Source organism: Apium graveolens, chromosome 10, assembly GCF_009905375.1.
Source record: "Apium graveolens cultivar Ventura chromosome 10, ASM990537v1, whole genome shotgun sequence".
NCBI lineage: Eukaryota > Viridiplantae > Streptophyta > Magnoliopsida > Apiales > Apiaceae > Apium > Apium graveolens.
Window position 1 is genome coordinate 242524619 of NC_133656.1, and position 22634 is coordinate 242547252.

Here is a 22634-nt window from a genome sequence, read left to right on the forward strand (position 1 = left end):
TACTACTAGAAGATTAAGGAGTCTGTTTCATTGACAGATACAGATATACCAATGACAACGATACGTCGATACTCAACTCGGTCACAAGAACTAGCTATCAGAATAGACAAAACCTTATAAGCAAGAAGATCATCAGAAATATTTGATCTTGTTCTCATTTTTTACATATGCCACTTGAGATCTTGAAGAAAAAACATGGCTATTGTGAAAGTCTACTGATCGAAGATATTATGAAAGAGGTCTGATCGTTTTCCATCATTCTAGTTGTTCACAGTTCTGCCAACGCTTCCATTTTGAGATCTTGTAAGCTGTTTCTGAATAATTCACTTGATAAATTTGAATAAGTGATGCACTTCCACAATTGACGCGAGAAGTTTCATATTGAGATCTTGTAAGCTGTTTCTCAACATATTATCCACTTGATAATTCTGAATAAGCGGCGCACTTTCACAATTGACACACATAATCCACTTGTATGATATAATTCAGGGCAGAAATTATTACCTTTTCAGGGTTTGTGATGAAAATCTTAGACAATAGATGCCTCCATTCCATGGAAATCTGAATGCAGTTTGGTATCAAGAATGGGGCTTTCAGTATTCTCTGTCAAAAGCCAATTGTACATACGTTTACGAAGGCGTATAGCTCCCAATTTGAATTCAGGCAATTTAAAATTTAGCTTCTATTTCCCTTTCATATGCAAACTACTCTCATGTACACTAACCTCAATTGTCTTTTTAAAGTCATTTGGATCATTCGGATCCGAAAAGGGATAAGTCCCAACAAGCATCACATATAGAGTTACTCCGCAAGACCAAACATCTGAAATCTATTATCTCGATAATTAAGATAGAATATATGGCTATTAGCAAAATTTAGTACATCACCTAGGAAATCAACAGAAATTAACTTATCACCTTTCCGTCGTACGCTTTTCTGCTCAGAACCTCTCGTGCAACATAAGCTGGTGTTCCCACGGTAGATATTGGTTGAGAATGAAAAACTGATGACTGGCAGTACGCAAATCCACCCAAAGAAAAGAGAGGAGGGAAGTGGATTTAGCAGACAGAACATTTTTGTAATGGTATATATCCGAGAGTAATCTGTAAAATTATTACCTTGGAGTACCCAAAATCACATATTTTGACACGTGGCGCTAGACTTCCATCTAACAGTGTATTTTCGAGCTTCAGATCTCTATGGCAGATATGCTGTACAACATCATAGATCGCTAAAAACTAAAACTGTGAAATTCAGAGCTGATACCAAAAACAAAGCACAGACACATACCATTGAATGACAATAACTAACTCCTGATATTAGTTGTTGGAAGAAAAACCTTGTCTGGTTCCAAATATAACAGGAAGTGCAAAATGAGTACATAAAATTTACCTATTAACTATTATAACGATGCCATTGGGAAACATCAAGATCTTATCTACCTCGATAAAGAGTTTGGAACAGAGACCATCCCTTTGAACTGTCATTGGTGATCCTGACACAGGAGTGAGGAGTAGACATGCCACTCATAATGAATGTCACTTTTTAGGGTTTCTATCAGATATGGAACCTAAGAAAGTGGATGAGGCACTTGAAGATCCAGATTGGGTTATTTCTATGCAAGAAGAACTCAATCAGTTTGAGAGGCAAAAGGTATGGAAGTTGGTACCCGACCAAAGGGTGAGTCGACCAAAGGGTGAGTCGGTAACAGGCACTAAGTGGGTATTTAGAAAAAAGTTAGATGAAGATGGCATTGTAACGAGAAACAAGGCCAGACTGGTAGCTAAAGGTTACTCTCAAGAAGAGGGTATAGATTATGATGAAACCTATGCACCGGTAGCTAGACTTGAGGCAATCAGGATATTTTTGGCATTCGCAGCATATTCAGATTTCAAGGTTTATCAAATGGATGAGAAGAGTGCATTATTAAATGGGGAGCTTGAAGAGGAAGTGTATGTGGAACAACCTCCACGTTTTGAAAATCTAAATCTGGCTGACTTTGTATATTTTCTATTCAAACCTCTATGGTGTTAAGCAAGCTCCAAGGACATGGTATGACACTCACCAAGAGTTTTTACTTGAAAATGGTTTTACTAGAGGTGTTATAGATAAAACTGTGTTTCATAAAATGCATAAATCTGATATGATATTAGTTCAAGTATATGTTGATGACATTATATTTTGTTCTACTAATGATGATCTTTGTACGAGATTTTTTAAACTAACGCAGAGTAAGTATGAAATGAGCATGATGGGAGAGTTGGACTACTTTCTTGAATTACAAGTGAGTCAATGGAAATATGGTGTATTCATCTGTCAATCCAAGTACATAAAAGAGCTTCTCAAGAAGTACAATATGGAAGATTCAACTCCGGAAAAGACTCCAATGCCAACAGCCTCTAAGCTTGATCATGACAAAACTGGTAAGAAAGTTGACATCACAAGCTACAGAGGTATGATAGGCTCATTACTTTATCTTACAACAAGTAAACCAGATATTATGTTTACAACATGGTTATGTGCTAAATTTCAAGCTCACCCTAACGAATCTCATCTTATAGTTGTTAAGAGGATATTTAGGTAACTTAAGGGGACTCCAAATCTTGGAATTTGGTACCCTAAAGGTATAGGTTTTAACCTAGTTGGCTATACAGATTCATATTTTGCAGGTTGTAAGATTGACCATAAAAGTAATTCAGGAAGCTGTTACTTTCTTGGAAGAAGGTTGGTATCATGGCATAGCAAGAAGCAGTACTCAGTATCCACATCAACTGCTAAAGCTGAATACATAGCTGCTGGAAGCTATTGTGCTCAAATCTTGTGGATGAGGAACCAACTGCGGGATTGTGGTATGTTGATGTCAAATATTCCAATATTTTATGACAATACAAGTGTCATAGCAATCTCAAACAACCCGGTTAGAGGATCAAATTACAGACATGTTCACAAAACCACGTGATGAAAACATTTTCTCTAAGTTGGTTTGTGAACTTCCGATGTTAAATCTTTCTAATTAATAAATTAGAAGTCAATAACTATAATTTACATTAAATAAATTCACTTGTTATTCAATGTCAATATGATAAGGACATGTGAATTTATGTGTCATTATTTATTTCTTGTAGTTCAAATATTTGTGCGTTTGTACCTAATTGATAAATATTTTAGCACACTTATATTGATAAATTATTTGAAAATAAATTAATCATAATTGGTTAAGTTATGAGTAAAGTTTAGTAGCATAATTTTGATTTAATTATTTGAGACTTTATCAATTCAATAATAAAAGTTTCAATTTTAATAATCAAAGTTGTTATTTGTTAATTTTAGTGGACTTTAAATTATTTAATATTTAAAGAGGTTCATTAAAGTTAACTAGTAATTAGAAGCATAATTTATTTCATAAAAATATAATATTATCAAGTTTAATGATAATAGTTGTATTATTATGAATAAAATTATGAAGTACGGAAATTTTTTTAAGTACAGAGTTACTTGCGACCACAGTGCACTATAGGTCGCAAGTAAGTACTTAAACTATTTTTGTTCTTGTTACGGGGGATACTAGTCGCAAGTAACTACTTAGATTTGAGTTAGTTGCGACAAGGCTGTTCCCTGTAGTAGCTAAGTAAGACTAAAAAAAATTGTATTAGAGTTACTTGCGACCTTAACATCAATGTGGTCGCAAGTAACTACATTGTTTTTCCAAGTTATTGCTTAGGTTACTTGCGACCCCTGTGAACTATAGGTCGCAAGTAACTGTCTTATTTTTTTTCTTCTGCATTACTGTTGTGTATATATGTGATCTCCCAGTTCATATCTTTTTTATATATACATATATACACACAATCGCAAGTAAGGACGATAAAAGAGAGAATAATTTTCAATCGATTGGAACAGTACCCAAATATTCTGCTAAAATCTCTAAAAATTGCAGATTTGTGAAGCCCATGACCTCCTCTATCATTTGACTGTAAAATCACACATTTTCACTGGTTAATTTGATAGATATTAAACTGTGATTTCTAAGGAATAAGGCTCTGTTTGGTCTGTACTTAATTGATTATTCTTCTTATTTGCTCTCTAGTGTTTATTATTGCATATTTGCTCCGCATAAATTTGTGTGTTTTGCATATTAGTCTCGTGTTATTATTTCAAGTGCACGATAAATTTGTTTTACGGTCAAAATGTTATTCTCATTTTTAATTAAAATGGTGGATAATATTACGATACCTAAAATAAATTATATCTTGGTTATAAATCGCAATCCAGCTCACATGGACTATTTTGAAAATAAGATTCGCTTTTTAGACGAGCACTCGATTGTGCATTATGCTTTAACTACTAATGTCTAATTAAATGTTGAGCTCCTCAGAAATATGCACACCTCATATATAGACACATCAGATGACGATCAACTAAACTTCATGTTCCCCATTAATGATGAGATAATTGAAATTATTGAGGATGATTTCAATGAACATCTTCATTTTCCTCGGGATGATTTCGATGATTTACCAAGGGACTGGGAAGTATTTAGCTTCTTCAAGGCCATAAGAAGCACCATGCCTAATGACAAGTATCCAAAGCACTTCAACAAAAGTCATCTACCCAAACCTTGGAACTTATTCTTCAATATTCTGTTCTTCTGTCAGTCTCCCAAGACTGGTGGATTTCACGGACTAACACATTTCATGAGGCTAGTTGGAGTGGCTATTGCTCATAATCTTTGAATCAACTTTGGACGTCTGATAATGCAAAAGATATTGGAGAACCAAGATCAAAAACAAGATTACATCTTATATGTCAGGTTCCTCCAGATTGTTCTCAATGGTAAGCTCACAGAAGCGCAGAAGGCCTTGGTTCACACAGACAATATGGAAAATTCACAAGTCGTGTCCTCAAAAATGGTGGGTAAACTGTTCAGACAAACTCCTTTTTCCAATAACAACCCCATTCATGTGATGGACTTCAAGCAAAAATACTTTGACTCCATTGCTCAAGAACCTGTCTCTGAGACTAAAGATGATCATGAACCTGATGCTGAAAATGAGGATGATCAAGAGGCAGAGGCTGAATATGAAGCAGATCTTCAGCCTAATCTTAACGCTCAACTAATGGATGTTGACCAAGAATTTGTAATTGTTGAACAGCCAGAAGAGGTTTCTCAACCTGAAGCTGCTGAACATCAAGAAGAAACTGAGCCAAATCAACCATAGAAAAATGTTTAAAGGCTAGAATTCATAGGTATGAATGAATCTTCTATGAGTACTACTTTTAATGATTTTATTGACACTGATTCACGTAATCTTGGTGACTTTCACACACAACTTTCCCGAGAGCAATTACAATCAGGAGGCAGTGAGTTTGTATTCCCTCAAATTCATAACCACCCTCTAGAGCCCATAAGTATATCTCAAACTCTCTTAGCCCAATCCCTGGCGTATAAGGATTCTTTGTGTATAGAGGGAGAAACTGCACATGATACAAAAAATAAGGAAGGTACTTTGAGTGAACCCACAACTCTGTCTCCAACGAAGGAAAATAGTATCCCCGCTAAGACAACTATAACCTCCCATGTATCTTCCCAAAAGGATACAATGGCTGAAAAGGCACATAAACAGTTATCGGATTCATCTTCTCAACAAGGTGGGTCTATTGAAATTCGCCCGTTAGCCACGGCATCCTGTAATGAGTCAAACACACTCTCAAATCTTCAAGCTCTTGAAGTTTTACGTGAGTCAATTAGAAGAGCGTTATTTGGTGAGGATGTATTGACGAAAACAGGGAATTCAACCACATTATGGTTATAATATCATGTTCGAGGTCCTTCAATGGATCAACTGCCTTCACAGGTGTTAGGAGAGAGTGATGTAATCACTGCGACATCCAGCACAACACGTGCCTCCCCAGGACTAAAACTTTGGATACATCTGTGGATAGGGGATCCAACATTGGTGCGGATCGAAAACCCATTGGCGATGTACCAGATTCAACTGGTGAGCATACGGGAAACGTATCTTCACCGACACTGGAGGAAGCTGAGGAACAGATGCCAAATATGACAGCCTCAGTGATCCTCCCAGAAATTCAAACTCTTGACCAGTCGTCTCATGATGACATGCAACTTTTCTTGAACAAGGATCGGAAATCGCGAACTCCCATTTCACCACTGTTGACCTCCTTAAGGATGGCTCCAGTGCTTTCTGCAGGTACATCTTTTGGATCTCGGAGCTATGAGCAGAGTGTATCCGTGAGGGTGAGTGAAACACAAACCCCTAAACCGAGTGATGGAGTGTTGAGTGATACACTGCGAGAAGCCCGTGAGACACCTACCTCCCAAACTACACCTATAGACATGTCACAATATGTAACCAAATCTTACCTTGAAAAGCAGTTAGCATTTAAAGATAGCTATCTCAAAGAACAACTGGCTCTCAAGGATCAATATCTCAAAGATGAATTGTCTATCAAGGATCACCAGATTGCACATCTTTCCGAACAACTTGACCTTCGACAAGCATCATTTGCTAGTTTACGGGAATTCGTGGAGCTATCTCTCTCTCACTCAGGAAAGGGAAAAGCAATTTCCAAGATTGAGCCAAAGATCTCAGTTAGCAAGCAAGCGCCAATCCCTGTCTCCTCTGGAATAGATTTTTCCAGTACTGGGCCAAAGACCTCAGTCAGTAAGCAAGTGTTTGTTTCAAAATCACCTACTCAAGAGATCCCTGTCTTGATCTTGCCTGCTCAATCAACCCCAGCTCTGAAGGATAACACAACTTAGGGGGGAAATGGGTGGAGCAAGAAAAAGTAGTTACTGCTGTGAACTTAATTCAAGATGCTTTTCAAGCAGCTGATTCTAGGTATGATGAGTTTGGAGATGAGCTTCAAGAAGAAAAGGAAGAAGAAGAGGAGAGGATTGATGTAAAGGTGTTACTAAAGTTAAGACATACTGCTGAGAAGAGTTCTACGACTCAGGGGGGGAATTCAACATCAAAACAAGATCATTTGAGCTAAGTCATTACAACTCAGAGGAATCATCTGTCGGAGATATATGCTCCAAAGCCCCTATTCTTAGAGTATGAACTGGAAAAAGGAGAGATAGACGAGAGTGATGTTCCTAAGGGGTATGAACCTAGATTTGAAGAAGTGGTCACGGAGGAGAGAAAGATTATCTCTGAGGACTAGGAATATGAAGATGAAGATGCCTTCTTGGATGACTGTTTGTTCTATGGATTACAGGAGAAATTCAACCGATCTTATGAAGAAATTCAAGGAGAGATTGAAAGATCAAGAGCTAGAGTGCAAAGAGCCATACAGAGAAGGGAAGCAAGAGAAGCAAAAGAATCATATCTTCGGGCAAACAGGAGGGGAAAGGAATGGGATGAGATAAAAGGAAAATGGACAAATCTGAAAACTATTATAAGTTAGAACCTGACAACCGGAATCTTCTAAACACTATGGAGAAGTACATAGAGGATTATCCCAATATTCATGAGTTCTATGATCAGTTTAATAGGATAATCACTGGTATCACTGTGAATATTCTAAAGAATGGATGGAAAATCATTGTCGATCACAGAGATGGACTTCAAATAAAGATCTCTACTAGTGTATTAAAGAAGCTAAATATTGTGGAACTATTTGTCTTAGCATCAAAAATCCCTTAGTTGAAAATGAATGAGAATGAATACTTCAGAGACAAGCTTCAGAAGATGATGATGGATGTGTCTCCTCAAGCATTCTCTAATCCATTCATGATCAAAGTATTTGCAGATTGCAGAATGCAGAACATCACCATGTATGATTAACCTATAAGATCCATTCGTTATCTATAACTCACTTTCCTGGAAAGTAAACTCAAGAGCAAAAAAGCAAAATTGGAGGCACCAGGAGTCAAAAAATCAGAAGCAGGCTTTAGAGCTGCTAAAGTTCTATATGTTTACAAGCTCAATGATAAAATGATCAGGGATACAGAGAAGGACATGAAGAAAATTAAAAGAAATTATCATGATATGGTGTTCATAAATGGAGAGCCATAAATTAATCTTCTTAAAGATAGTGAACCTATCATCAACACTGACAGTGAAGGGGATCTAGTCTTTGAGAGCAACAAAGCAAAGATTAAGATCAATAATTTCATAACAAGCGGATCAGAATCATTACATCAAGCCTTGATGGATGTCAGACTATCCACATGTAAAAAGGACAAGATTGCTTTGATTCCAATCATAAGAATACTTGATGAGGTAGTGGAAGAAGAATCGATTAACGACACGAAAAGAGTACGAGGACATCCTAAAAGGATAACAGTCTTATAATGTCAAAAAGATCTACCATGTTGTTTGAACTCATTCCTAAGTGCTCCAAAATCAGGTATCTCTAGTTGATACTTAATGAACTGAATAATCCACCTCCCATTAAAGTACTTGAAATAGAAGCTCGTGATTTGGTCCAAGCAAGACTGAATGACCTTCTGGATAGAAGTAAAGGATCATCTCTCCCACACTCAACAAAATCAACAAATCCTAGAAAGAAAGCTACCAAGAAAAAGCCTGATCAGACTCAATCCATTCAAGAAGGAGAAGGTAGTAAATACAAGAAGCTCAAGAAAACAAAAACAAAGAAGACATAGATTATCCGTTCAGGCTAGAGGAACACTTCTTTGTAATTTATAATTTAAGAAATCTGGAATTGAATATGTAATCCAGAATGTATTTAATATCCTAATCTGTTTTGAGGTTGTACTTTTTCATATTGTCATTTGAGTTATCTTTAGGGATTGCTTGTCAAACTCTAACAATCAAATAGGGGGAGATTGTAAAGCATAATGTAACGTAATATGTAATCGAGGAATTATAACTCAACATAAAACAGAAATAGATAAACAATATTAAATTATGAAACATAGGAACCCTAATGATGAAGACTGGATATATACAAAGAATCAAAAGATGGAATTGATGTTTTAAGTTCATAATCAAGTCATGGGAAGAAGTTCATTAACATGTTCAAGCCTCCATAAAGAATAAGATGTCGATGGACTTCCAGTGTCAGTGAAATGATTTGATTTGAAGTATTGAAGATCAAGGGTTCAGTAATTGAAGCACTGAATAATCAACCAAGGTGTATCAGCTCAGCATTACAAAAGAATTTGAATTAAATCAATTCATGTTAGTTGTTTGTGAACCAGACCAGTGCACCAAGCATCAGCATATTAGAGAAGGTTTAGTTCAGTTATACAGAAAGATCAATATTGATACAATTATTAGAGTCCAGAATTTTTCTAAGTCAAAGATCCACTGTCAAGACAACTAGATCGTAAGTAAGTTGCAAGAAACAAAAATTGGCTAAGGAAAAATAGCTTACTATCCTGGTCGTAAGTATCTCATTCAGGGAGCTACAGGTCACAAGTAACTTTGTGAATTGGGAAATATGCATCCACCTAGAAGCACAAGGTCGTAAGTAACCTGTACAGGGAAAGACAGGTCGCAAGTAAGTATTAGAGATGAAATTAAGGAAAAATCTTACACAGGTCTCCCTAGGTCGCAAGTAACTTTGCCCTAGGGAACTAGGTCGCAAGTAAATGCTAAAGGAGAAATTTGCTAAGGCAAAATCACCTGTGATGTTCTGGTCGCAAGTAAGTGACTAGAAAAGGCTACTAGTGGTCGCAAGTTAAGTAGCAACCAAAGAACTCTCTCTTGTCGCAAGTAACTACTTGGTTGTGTTATTGTGAATTATAAATGCAGCAATTCAATGATTTGAATGGACATAAATGTGCCACCTTCCCTAAGGAATTGAAGTCGAAAAAGCAGAAAATGAATACAATTTCATTTGGTAATCTTCCTCAGCTAACAGAAAGTATTTTACGGGAGCTCCATTAAAGACTTCATTTATTAAGCTTGTAAACACAAAGTTGTGCTGTTGAATTTATATTAATAAAATAATATATTTCTCGAATTATTTTGTATCTATTTTAATTCCGTACATATAACGAAGAACGGTTTATACGATACTTTGGAAGCGGCTTATGTTGATGAACGGTTATACAACTGTGGTATTTATGAATTAACGTCATAAGTGGAAGCTTAATTTCCATCTCAATATGTGACTTTGGATTGTGTTACATATTCAGCTCCTGGCTACTGCTGTTTTATTGATCTAAAACTGTATACCTCTACAATCATTTAGTACTTCATGATTGTAATTCAGGCTGAGCACAATATTTTCATGCACTCATTTTACATATTAAGTGTAACTTGTGTATTCGGCGGTTCCTTATTTAGCGCTACGGATAACTCATTGGTAACCTCTATTTTGATCAATAAAACCGATAAAATGAATATGCTAATGAAGGCTACAGATTTAAAGATTCAGATAAGAGGAAGAAACTTATAATATCTTAACCGCTCGTGTTATTTTGGTGATTGATTTTCTAATATGCAAGTTTTAACCTGTGTCAGAGGGAGTAAAACACCAGGGAAGGTTTGGACCCTCCCTGAAATTGGTCCAAATTGTTTTTTTAAGAAAGCCCAATGTAAAAGTTCCCCAAAAAATACACATTCATAAAACTCACGCATCAGCACATATAAATCAATGAAAAATTCAGAAAACAGAGAAATGTGATAAGAGAAGAGAGATGTGACCGAGAGAGATGTGATAATAGTGAACAAAAACGGATAAGTGATAATAGTTTGTAACATGATAGGGGACGAATGGTTAAATGTTTAAATAATTTATTGATAATATATATTGAGCATTATATTTTCCTAAGCGTGAAAACTGAAGATGTACTTCAAACGTCCGGAGCGTAGACGGGAGCGCTGAAAACATATAATTGTAATAAAATATGTTTTTCATGATATTATTTTGCACTTTTCTACTTTTAGTTGAGAATTTTTTTTAGCTTATATTCGCCTTCTCTCTGATTTCAACAACTCTCATTTTTTACACTTCTTTCGAGCCGCTTATCACTGCTTTAGGTAGCACTATGGCCTTCAAAAAAAATTACAATTTTGTTTTTGTAAAAATGTAAATTTTAATTATATTTTGCAAAATGACTTTTTTGGGAAAAAAGGTATGCAATTTTACAATTGAAATTAACCAAATCAACTTTACTGAAAATTTAGGAATAATAATCAGTGGTTTAAAATTGCATTTAAGGTTACACCCAAATTACAAAATCTTGTATCTATAATAGTTTTTGGTTGGGATTTGCCTTTAATATTGGATTTGTTAGATCAAATGTACCCTTGTTAAATTTAATCAAAAATAGTTTTAATTATTTTGCTGAAACAAAAGTCTCATTTTCTCGAGTTACAAACCATATTTTATTGCGTATATTTACAGAAAACAGCAAAATCGTAAAAAAACTTTAAAAAGTTAGCACTTTTGCTCATTTTCCTTTATTTAAATAATTCATAAATAAATAAACTTCATAGAAATTTTAGAAAATTTAAACAACACATCACACAAAAAAACAAACACCCATATTTCGCCAAAAACATTTTCCTATACTTTTTCATAAAAAATTATAAGAAAATATTTAATCTACATAATACGTTACACCAACATAACAGATATTGGCACACATTGTCAAACACAATAAATCACAAATTTCCAAAAAATTTCTTCTCAAGGTAGTACTAGGGGTGAGTAAAACCAAACCGAAACCGAGAAACTGAACCGAATCGTATAATTTCAGTTCTGTTTGGTTTGAGTTTTTCAAAAATTTCGGTTAATTCGTTTTTTCGGTTTGAACCGAAATAATATTGGTTCAGTTCGGTTAATCTAAAAATAAATTCGGTTTAACTGAAATAACCTAAATCTAAAATATATATTTTTTTTGAATTATATTATATATATATAATGTAATATAGTAAATATAAACTAAAAACAGACTGTATGTATTTTCAATTGGTTAGAATGTATGTATCTTCATTTTTTACATATATAATATAATATGTATTCTTTTAACATTTCGAATTATTTTTTGTTTCCATTTTAAATTATTTTGATAAAATTTTCAAATATTTCGGTTTTCAGAAACCAAACCGAATTAACCGAAATAATTCAGTTCGGTTTGTGCATAAGTTTGGTTCGGTTCGGTTCGATTACGAAAAAATTATCACTTCGATTTTCGTTTAATTCGGTTTGGTTCGGTTTCTGACCGAACCGACCCGACGCTGAGCCCTAGGTAGCACTATGGCCTTTAAATATAAGTATTTATTTTTTAGTAAGAAACGTAAATTTTAAAAAAAAATTGCAAAAAAAAAATTTTTTTTAGAAAAAGACGAGCTATACAATTTTACAACTGAAATTAACCAAAATTAATTTTAAAAACAAATTGAAAATAATAATAATTATGAGACTACTCTAATAAAAACCAATTTTAGAATATACAATAGAAACTGAATAATATTTTTTTAAAATTACTTTGAAATATATCAAATATGGTATGCAAATTGATCGTTGAGTGATGGAGAAAAGTACAGTGAATTCGGATTAAAAAAAACATACCCTTTAACGGGAAAAATCAATTTAAAAATGGAGGGGGAAAACTGAGATTGTCTGTAGGGTGCAAATTAGTTGGGTGTGATGTTTTAAAGGGAACCGGACATTAAATTAAATTGATCTAATGATTTAGATTAATTTCTAGTTTGTATTCTAATTTAATTTTTATTTGATCATTTGCCTAATAATCCTATTTAGTTTAAAATTACATTTAAGGTTGCACCCAATTTACAAAATCTTGTAATTGTAGCTGTATTTGGTTGGAAGTTGCATTTTGGATTTGTTAAATTAAATATAATCTTCTTGGAGATTGTTTGGTTCGGCTCATATTTCGAACCCATATCTAGTGTTTAGTTGACTATTTTAAAATTAGATATCATTTCTTATACTCATCTAGAATCAAATTTGATACATGTGGATTTAAGAGAGTAGTATGAGGTATAAATTAAATTTCATTATCTCATTTTTAATTATAAAGTTGAATACAATCTTAAAACATATATCTTAAATATCATGTTGTTTAATAAGTTATGCTTATTTTTATTTAATTCAAATTATTAATAATTTTTTTGATTTAAATATTATAAATGAACATTGAATTTTAAAATTTTAATTTTTTAATCACTTATATATATTTATTTTTGTTTGTATGTTATATAACAACTTAAATTCGACATATGCCATATATAAAAGTTTGATTCAATCAATGAATCAAAAATATTTAATTTAAAGAGATTTCATTCCATCACCGAAACAACACATGATATGGGATTGATTTCTGAACCTCATGCCGGCCCAACCTGATTCTTTATTCCAAACTCATATCGGCTTCTGAACCAAACGACCCTTAAATGTAATCAAAAACAGTTTTAATTATTTTGCATAAGCAGAAGTCGCACTTGGTTACAAACCATATTTTTATTACGAATATTTATAGAAAGCAGCAAAATTGTAAAAAAGCTTTAAAAAATTAGCACTTTTGATCATTTTCCTTCATTTAATTAATTCATAAATAAATACATTTCATAGAAATTTTAGAAAATTCAAACAACACATCTCACAAAAAAATAAACACCCATACTTCCAAAATAAATAAATTCCTCTACTTTTTCATTAAAAATAATAAGAAAATATTAAATCTACAAAATACGTTACACCAACATAACACATATTGACACATATTGTCAAACACAATAAATCACAAAGTTCCAAAAAAAATCATCTCTGGAACCCACGAGTTCACACCAAAAAATAAATTTCTATCTACCACCATCAAAATTAAAAAAAAAACTCCAAAAAATAAAATAAATCACAAATTATATTACAACCTCGTACCCCCTTGTTTGATAAGAGACAAACTTGCAATTCTCGCCACCTTCTACAGTTCTACTCCTTCTTCTTCCGACAACGACTACTACATCTTCGCGATTTCCGAGGTAACATTCTTTTTACCCCCAATCTCAGTTTTACTTTGTATAAATATTTGTTTTTAACTTCATTTTTTATGTAAGTCATTTCAATTCTAGTGTTCGTTTTATAGTTCATGTGATTTTACGTAGTTTTTGAATTTTAATTACACGATGTTGATTAGGGTTTTGAATTTGTGATTATTTAGATTATTTTACTGTAGTTACGTTGATATGATTTTTTTAATTGTAGCATTCGTTTTATAGTTGGTGCAATTTTAAGTGATTTTTTTTAATTTTGATTGAATGGATTGAATTTGTGAGTATTTGTTGTGTGTTGTTGTTTCAACTCCATGTTAATGTAATTCCTGTTGAATTCGTGTAATTTACGTGATTATTGGTTCTTGATTGTTTTTAAGTAAATGATGTGGATTGAGGTTTTGAATTTGTGATTGTTTGTAGTGTGTAATTATTTTTAACTCCATGTTAATGTAATTCATATCAATTTAAGCTTTGGTTTCGTATAATTTAGGTAGTTATTGATTTTTAACCATTTTTAAGTGAATGATGTGGATTAAGGTTTTGAAGTTGCGATTGTTTACGGTATGTAATTATTTTAACTCCATGTTGATGTCATTGATTTCGATTCAAGCCTTTGTTGCATGTAATTTATGTAATTGTTGATTTTTAAGCATTTTTAAGTGAATGATGTGAATTAAGGTTTTGAATTTGTGATTGTTTACGGTATGTAATTATTTTAACTCCACATTGATGTCATTCTTTTTTATTCAAGCCTTTGTTGCATGTAATTATTTATGTGATTGTTGATTTTTAAGCCATTTTTGGTTAAATGATGTAAATTTGGGTTTGAATTTGTGATATAATTGGTTTATGATTACAGATATGGAGCCAACGGAAGATTGGGGAAACAAATCATGGACGGTGGATTGTGCGTGTGGAGTGAATTTCGATGATGGAGAGGAAATGGTGAATTGTGATGAGTGTGGAGTGTGGGTGCACACGAGGTGTTCGAGGTACGTAAAGAGCGAAAAAGTGTTTACGTGTGAGAAATGTAGGAGGAAGAGTAAGAGGGGTGAGAATATTGAGGATGAGGTTGCTGATAGTTTGCTTGGAATGGCGAATAAGAGTGGGGAGAATGTGGGGTCTAGCAGGACGACTTGGACAGGGAGGGTTCCGAGGGAGGAGAGGGCGCATGTGCAAGGAGTGGTTGGTGGGGAAAGCGCGGGAACGGGGATTTTTGGGTCGGCGTTGTGGAGGGCGAGCGGGTATGTACATAAGAAGTTTGGTTTTCAGTATAAGGAGTTTGATTGGAATGACGGGAATGAGACTGGTGGTAATGAGGGTGGTGGAAATGAGCTTGGTAGTGAGGGTAGTAATGGGGGAGCGTTGTCTTTGTTGAATAATTATAAAGCGGGGGGTGTTGGTGGTAGTGTAAGTTTTGGTGCGGGGAAGAGAACAAGAGATGAAGAAAGTAATAAAAAGAAAAGGGAGGAAGGCGAGGAAGTTAATGACAATACAACTACCACTTCTAAGTTGATGCATAGAAGTAAGACAGTTGACCATTTAGATTATCAACCATCATCGAAGGTCAACCTCACACTACAGGAGGATCAGTCAAGCACTCTAAACACTCCTGCAACAATAAGTGATGAAGAGGTCTGAGTCAAGCTGGCGTTTTGTTGTCATGTTTTCTTGAAGTTCCTCTGCTAATGTTTTGCTAATTTCTGTTTCATCTTTTGCAGCTTGCATTATTATTGCATCAGGAGCTTAACAGATCTGCAAGAGTCTCGCGGGTGCCACGCATGCGGCATGCTGGTAGTTTACCCCAGTTAGCTTCTCCGACTGGTGCAAGCATGCTCATGAAGCAGTCACCATCTAATTCTGTGGGAAAACACCGTGGTTCGGTAAGTTGCACATGTCACTTTTAATTTCATTTATACTAGTGATTTCTCAATTAAATTAATCGTTGTGCTTAAACAATACAAATATTCATTTCGCCCTTGGTAAGGCCCGTCCTTGTTAAGTTAGTTGTGTACTAATTTTTTTCCTTTTATATCCTTGTTGATTTAAATATAACGTGATAAGTACTGTTAGGGTGTTAAGTAACCATCTATAATTAAAATTCTAAGGTGTTAGGAGGCGTCCTCAATTGGGTTATATAATTGTAATATCTTGCATGACATGTCTTAGATATATAACTCTAAAATCACTTTGTTTTTAAGAATCAAACATTAAAGCGCATAATGAGTATGCGTTTCCATAAACGTGATAAAAAACAAAGTACTGTTTTAGTTATGTTTCCATAACTAAAACTAGGTATTGTTGACATTATAAATGTTTATCTCATCCTTCCAATTGGTTGATATTAATCGCTTACGTGTCATTCTTTATTGATGTTTTTATCAATGTTTATGTCTGGCCTTTTATGGCAAATTTTGAGAAATAGTGCACCCAATATCATAAAAGGAAAAATATGGCCCTTTATGGCACAGAAAAACGAGTCTTAGACATGTCTTCTTCTAAACGCAAAGTCGTGCAACGTTTCTTATATTTATAACTCTGAAGTCACTTTTTTTTTAAGAAACAAACTTTAATGCGCATCATAAGTATGCGTTTCCAAAAACGTGATACATAGTGGCGTGTTTGGAAGACGTCACATGCAGTAGCAGTTTTACTAAATTGTAATGGATACCTGTACATGTGTTTCGGAATGGTTCCACACAACTGGTAATGTGTGGAGTCGACTCTGTGATCTTCACTTGAATGCACTACAAATGAACCACTGAACCAGATATATGCTTTGGCAAGATGTGAAACACACAATATTATAATGTGTCACATGTGGCATTAAGGGCCTTTCTATCCAGTTTATACTTTTTGGGCAATTTTCCTTAGATATCTATTAAGTTTCATCCTCTAATGATGTCATTTCTCATTTTTAATATTACTTGCACGGTTAATTTTCATATCTAATGAAGGTGAAGTGAAGCCTGAGGAGATTATATAAAAATAACCATGTTAAGGTGATGTCTTACATTGCCGAGGGTATAGCTTTGTACTTATTTATCCTAGTGAGTATTAAATTTTCTGTAAATGACCCATAATCGAAAAAAGCTATAGTGGAAAAGGATGAGTAAAAACAGTTTAAAATTTTCAATTGTTCTTTTTTTTATTTTATAAATGATAATGGCTGCTCGACTTAGCTTAATGGTAGTATCTGTTGTTTCTTTTAACAATAAAGCTGGTTTCCAAAAGAAAAGGAAAAAGTGTAGCAACAGAGGGAACTCAAAATTCTCAAGACCTCCAGGATGAATCTAAGAGTATGAAGAGATCACTACTGCTGCCAGTTCAGAGGACCAATGACTCGGCTCGCACAGAAAATTCTGTTACCATGAGGGAAGTGCACAATGGGTCAGCACCAGCCATACAATCTGCTAACAAGAGTAATCCTCCTGCAACTAGCAAACAGCATGTGTCTTCCAGATGTAAATCGACTCAAACTGCCTCTGATGATGACTCTGGCACTGAAAACCGTGTGACCTACCGCACCTTACCAGGTTATTGCTTTAAGTTCTAGATTCTTCACATGTTTGAGAAAGATATAGCAACGTACAGAATAAGAAAAAGAAGTACTGTAAAAGGAAACCACTAGATAAATATAAAAATAGATCTGGTCTATGATATTCTCTTCTTCATTTCCTCATGCATGAATCCTTGTCTATAGGATTGCTCTCAGAGATTGTAACCAAGCCCATGACTTATAAGGAGCTTTGCGATGCTGTTTTACCGGTATGTGTGAAATGTCTTTGTTCACGTTAAACGTGAAAAAGATACAGTCTCACAACTTTCTGATTCTCTGTGCAGCACTGGCCTCACTTGAGGAAGAAGAACGGTGATCGTTATGCCTATTCCAGCCACTCACAGGCGGTCCTTGACTGTCTGAGGAGCAGAAAAGCTTGGGCCCGCCTTGTTGATCGAGGTCCCAAGGTATGCCATTGTAATCATTAGCAACTATTTCTAGTTCTGCTTTCTAGTTCTGCTTAAATCAGCAGGAACACTGTTTGATGTTTCACTCTTGTTTAATTATCGATCAATGATTACAAACGAGTCATGGCCCGTATAAGAGATGGAAGAAGTGCTATTTATTAATATTACTTTGTTCACTAAAGGTTATAGAATCATACGTTTTTATGTATACTCATTCACCATGCCCCTTGTTTTTAGATGTCTTTTTTATCTCAATTGTTATTAAGTATGTTAAATTGATTTTTAATTATTGCACTAGTCAAATGTTGGAAGGAAGCCCCGCCGGTCCGATGCTGAGGGTCTTAGTATTGTGGAATCATTCATTGGCCACATACCCAAGGGTAAGAGGCAGATGAGGAAGCGGCGCAGAGAGTTAGCGCTGCAAGAAGGAGATCTCAAGAGTGTGAACGGTGATGATGTCAGCAGTGGTGAAGATAGCTTGAGTTCTAGTTCCAGTAGTGGGGAGATGGGCTTGTCCAGTGGCGATGGTGGAACAGGTTCGAATGGGGGGCCATCTGGAGTTTATGCTTCAGAGTAGTTTCGTAAGTGTTGTAGTTTTTTTTTATGATCTTCATGCCGGAAAACTCCAACATTGTTCGAATTTTACCAAGTGCAGACTTTTCTAGAACTTGGAAGGTGTTCTGTGTCATACTGTAGTTTTTATGAGGAGTTTAGAATTTTACCATGGATATATGTTGCTTCTGTTTTTGATCATGTTTTATGACATCCCCTGTGAAGCTAAAATTTATGGTTTCGCCCTTGGAAACAATACACGGTAGCCAGCGGCGGATTATATTTAAGTGACCATGTTACTTTTAGTGGTCTAAATTCAATTCTTTTTTGATCATTTTCACTAGAAACCTCATATAGTATAGAAATCAAGACAACACACTCTAGATTTTTTTTGATACTGAAAATTAATATTTCAACCAATTATTCTCCAATTTATTGATAATCATATAATTATAAATAAAACCAAATATGACTCAAATTATGAAAAAATTATTAATATTATAGAAAACCTAAATTTTTTAGTGGGGCACTATAAAAAATATATATTTATACTTTTAAAAAAAATGCTAATTTTTGGTTATCAGGGGCAGGGGCACGTGTCCCTGCTGACCCTATATGAATCTGGCCCTGACAGTAGCAATTGACAAAGTAACTCTACAGTGTATGGTACTATTGGTTGAACAATTGTGTTCTCAACTTTGTTCATATCTGTATATCAAGTAATCTAGGTAGTAAAAGTTCATTACGCAGAAAAGAAACTACAGAGTGCATACTACTTGAAGAGCAACGCCAGTGTAAAAGGTACATGGGGTTTTCTTTAACATTGATAGGGTGTACTAGAAGATTAAGGAGTCTGTTTCATTAACAGATACAGATATACCAACGACAACGATACGTCGATACTCAACTCGGTCACAAGAACTAGCTATGAGAATAGACAAAACCATATAAGCAAGAAGATCATCAGAAATATTTGATCTTGTTCTCATCTTTACATATGCCACTTGAGATCTTGAAAAAAGAACATGGCTATTATGAAAGTCTACTGATAGAAGATATTATGAAAGAAGTCTGATCGTTTTCCATCATTCTAGTTGTTCACAGTTCTGCCAACACTTCCATTTTGAGATCTTGTAAGCTGTTTCTGAATAATTCACTTGATAAATTTGAATAAGTGATGCACTTCCACAATTGACGCGAGAAGTTCCATATTGAGATCTTGTAAGCTTTTTCTGAACATATTATCCACTTGATAATTCTGAATAAGCGGCGCACTTTCACAATTGACACACATAATCGCCACTTGTTTCTATGTCTTCAACATCTGCATCATCCATATAATCAAAGTCCATACTACCTCCAAGTGAAAATTTCCCACCTTTAGTTGCCTCAGAAGGCACAGTCCTTGCTTCCTGTAGTATCGCTAATACATCTTCAATGCTTTGGGATGGGAAGTTTACATCATTGCATTGATAGCTTCCTCCTTCCATTAGCTCCATAGGCAAGTTCTTCAGGAACCAAGGATGTCTTTTAATTTCAGAAATCGTTATCCTCTGTAAATCAAAGAAGAAAAGAAAATTATGAATTATGACAGAGAAAATTGTATGATATTAATTCAGGGCAGAAATTATTAGCTTTTCAGGGTTTGTGATGAAAATCTTCGACAATAGATGCCTCCATTCCATGGAAATCTGAATGCAGTTTGGTATCAAGAATGGGGCTTTCAGTATTCTCTGTCAAAAGCCAATTGTACATACGTTTACGAAGGCGTATAGCTCCGAAAAGTCATTTGGATCATTCGGATCCGAAAAGGGATAAGTCCCAACAAGCATCACATATAGAGTTACTCCGCAAGACCAAACATCTGAAATCTATTATCTCGATAATTAGATAGAACATATGGCTATTAGCAAAATTTAGTACATCACCTAGGAAATCAACAGGAATTAACTTATCACCTTTCCGTCGTACGCTTTTCTGCTTAGAACCTCTGGTGCAACATAAGCTGGTGTTCCCACGGTAGATTTTGGTTGAGAATGAAAAACTGATGACTGGCAGTACGCAAATCCACCCAAATAAAAGAGATGAGGGAAGTGGATTTAGCAGACAGAACATTTTTGTAATGGTATATATCCCAGAGTAATCTGTAAAATTATTACCTTGGAGTACCCAAAATCACATATTTTGACACGTGGCGCTAGACTTCCATCTAACAGTGTATTTTCGAGCTTCAGATCTCTATGGCAGATATGCTGTACAATATCATAGATCGCTAAAAACTAAAACTGTGAAATTCAGAGCTGATACCAAAAACAAAGCACAGACACATACCATTGAATGACAATAGCTAACTCCTGATATTAGTTGTTGGAAGAAAAACCTTGCTTGGTTCCAAATATAACAGGAACCTAAGAAAGTGGGTGAGGCACTTGAAGATCCAGATTGGGTTATTGCTATGCAAGAAGAACTCAATCAGTTTGAGAGGCAGAATGTATGGAAGTTGGTACCCGACCAAAGGGTGAGTCAGTAACGGGCACTAAGTGGGTATTCAAAAAAAAGTTAGATGAAGATGGAATTGTAACGAGAAACAAGGCCAGACTGGTAGATAAAGGTTACTCTCAAGAAGAGGGTATAGATTATGATGAAACCTATGCACCGGTAGCTAGACTTGTGGCAATCAGGGTGTTTTTGGCATTCGCAGCATATTCAGATTTCAAGGTTTATCAAATGGATGTGAAGAGTGCATTCCTAAATGGGGAGCTTGAAGAGGAAGTGTATGTGGAACAACCTCCAGGTTTTGAAAATCTAAATCTGGCTAACTTTGTATATTTTCTATTCAAAGCCCTCTTTGGTCTTAAGCAAGCTCCAAGGACATGGTATGATACTCACCAAGAGTTTTTACTTGAAAATGGTTTTACTAGAGGTGTTATTGATAAAACTCTATTTCATAAAATGCATAAATTTGATATGATATTAGTTCAAGTATATGTTGATGACATTATATTTTTTTCTACTAATGATCATCTTTGTAAGAGATTTTTTAAGCTAATGCAGAGTAAGTATGAAATGAGTATGATGGGAGAGTTGAACTACTTTCTTGGATTACAAGTGAGTCAATGGAAAGATGATGTATTCATCTGTCAATCCAAGTACATAAAAGAGCTTCTCAAGAAGTATAATATGGAAGATTCAACTCCGGAAAAGACTCCAATGTCAACAGCCTCTAAGCTTGATCAGGACAAAACTGGTAAGAAAGTTGACATCAGAAGCTACAGAGGTATGATAGGCTCATTACTTTATCTTACAACAAGTAAACCGGATATTATGTTTGCAATATGGTTATGTACTAAATTTCAAGCTGACTCTAAGGAATCTCATCTTATAGCTGTTAAGAGGATATATAGGTAACTTAAGGGGACTCCAAATCTTGGAATTTGGTACCCTAAAGGTATAGGTTTTAGCCTAGTTGGCTATACAAATTCACATTTTGCAGGTTGTAAGATTGACCGGAAAAGTAATTCAGGAAGCTGTTAGTTTCTTGGAAGAAGTCTGGTATCATGGTATAGCAAGAAGCAGTACTCAGTATCCACATCAACTGCTGAAGCTGAATACATAGCTGCTGGAAGCTATTGTGCTCAAATCTTATGGATGAGGAACCAACTCTGGGATTATCGTATGTTGATGTCAAAGATTCCAATATTTTGTGATAATAAAAGTGTCATAGCAATCTCAAACAACCCAGTTCAGCACTCAAGAACAAAGCATATTCATATCAAGTATCACTTTATAGAGAGCATGTCACCAATGGCACTGTGGAATTACATTTTGTACCACAGAGGATCAAATTGCAGACATCTTCACAAAACCACGTGATGAAAACATTTTCTCTAAGTTGTTTAGTGAACTTAGGATGTTAAATTTTTCTAATTAATAAATTAGAAGTCAATAACTACAATTTACATTAAATAAATTCACTTGTTATTCAATGCCAATATGATAAGGACATGTGAATTTATGTGTCATTATTTATGTCTTGTAGTTCAAATATTTGTGTGTTTGTACCTAATTGATAAATATTTTAGCACACTTATATTGATAAATTATTTGAAAATAAATTAATCATAATTGGTTAAGTTATGAGTAAAGTTTAGTAGC

The 22634-nt window shown here is 34.7% G+C and overlaps 2 pseudogenes; both read right to left on the reverse strand.

The window, feature by feature from the left end:
* Positions 1-323: 323 nt before the first annotated feature.
* Positions 324-1471, reverse strand: LOC141692239 (serine/threonine-protein kinase SAPK2-like; annotated as a pseudogene).
* Positions 1472-19714: 18243 nt separating this feature from the next.
* LOC141692240 (serine/threonine-protein kinase SAPK1-like) lies at positions 19715-21503 on the reverse strand (annotated as a pseudogene).
* Positions 21504-22634: the final 1131 nt, after the last annotated feature.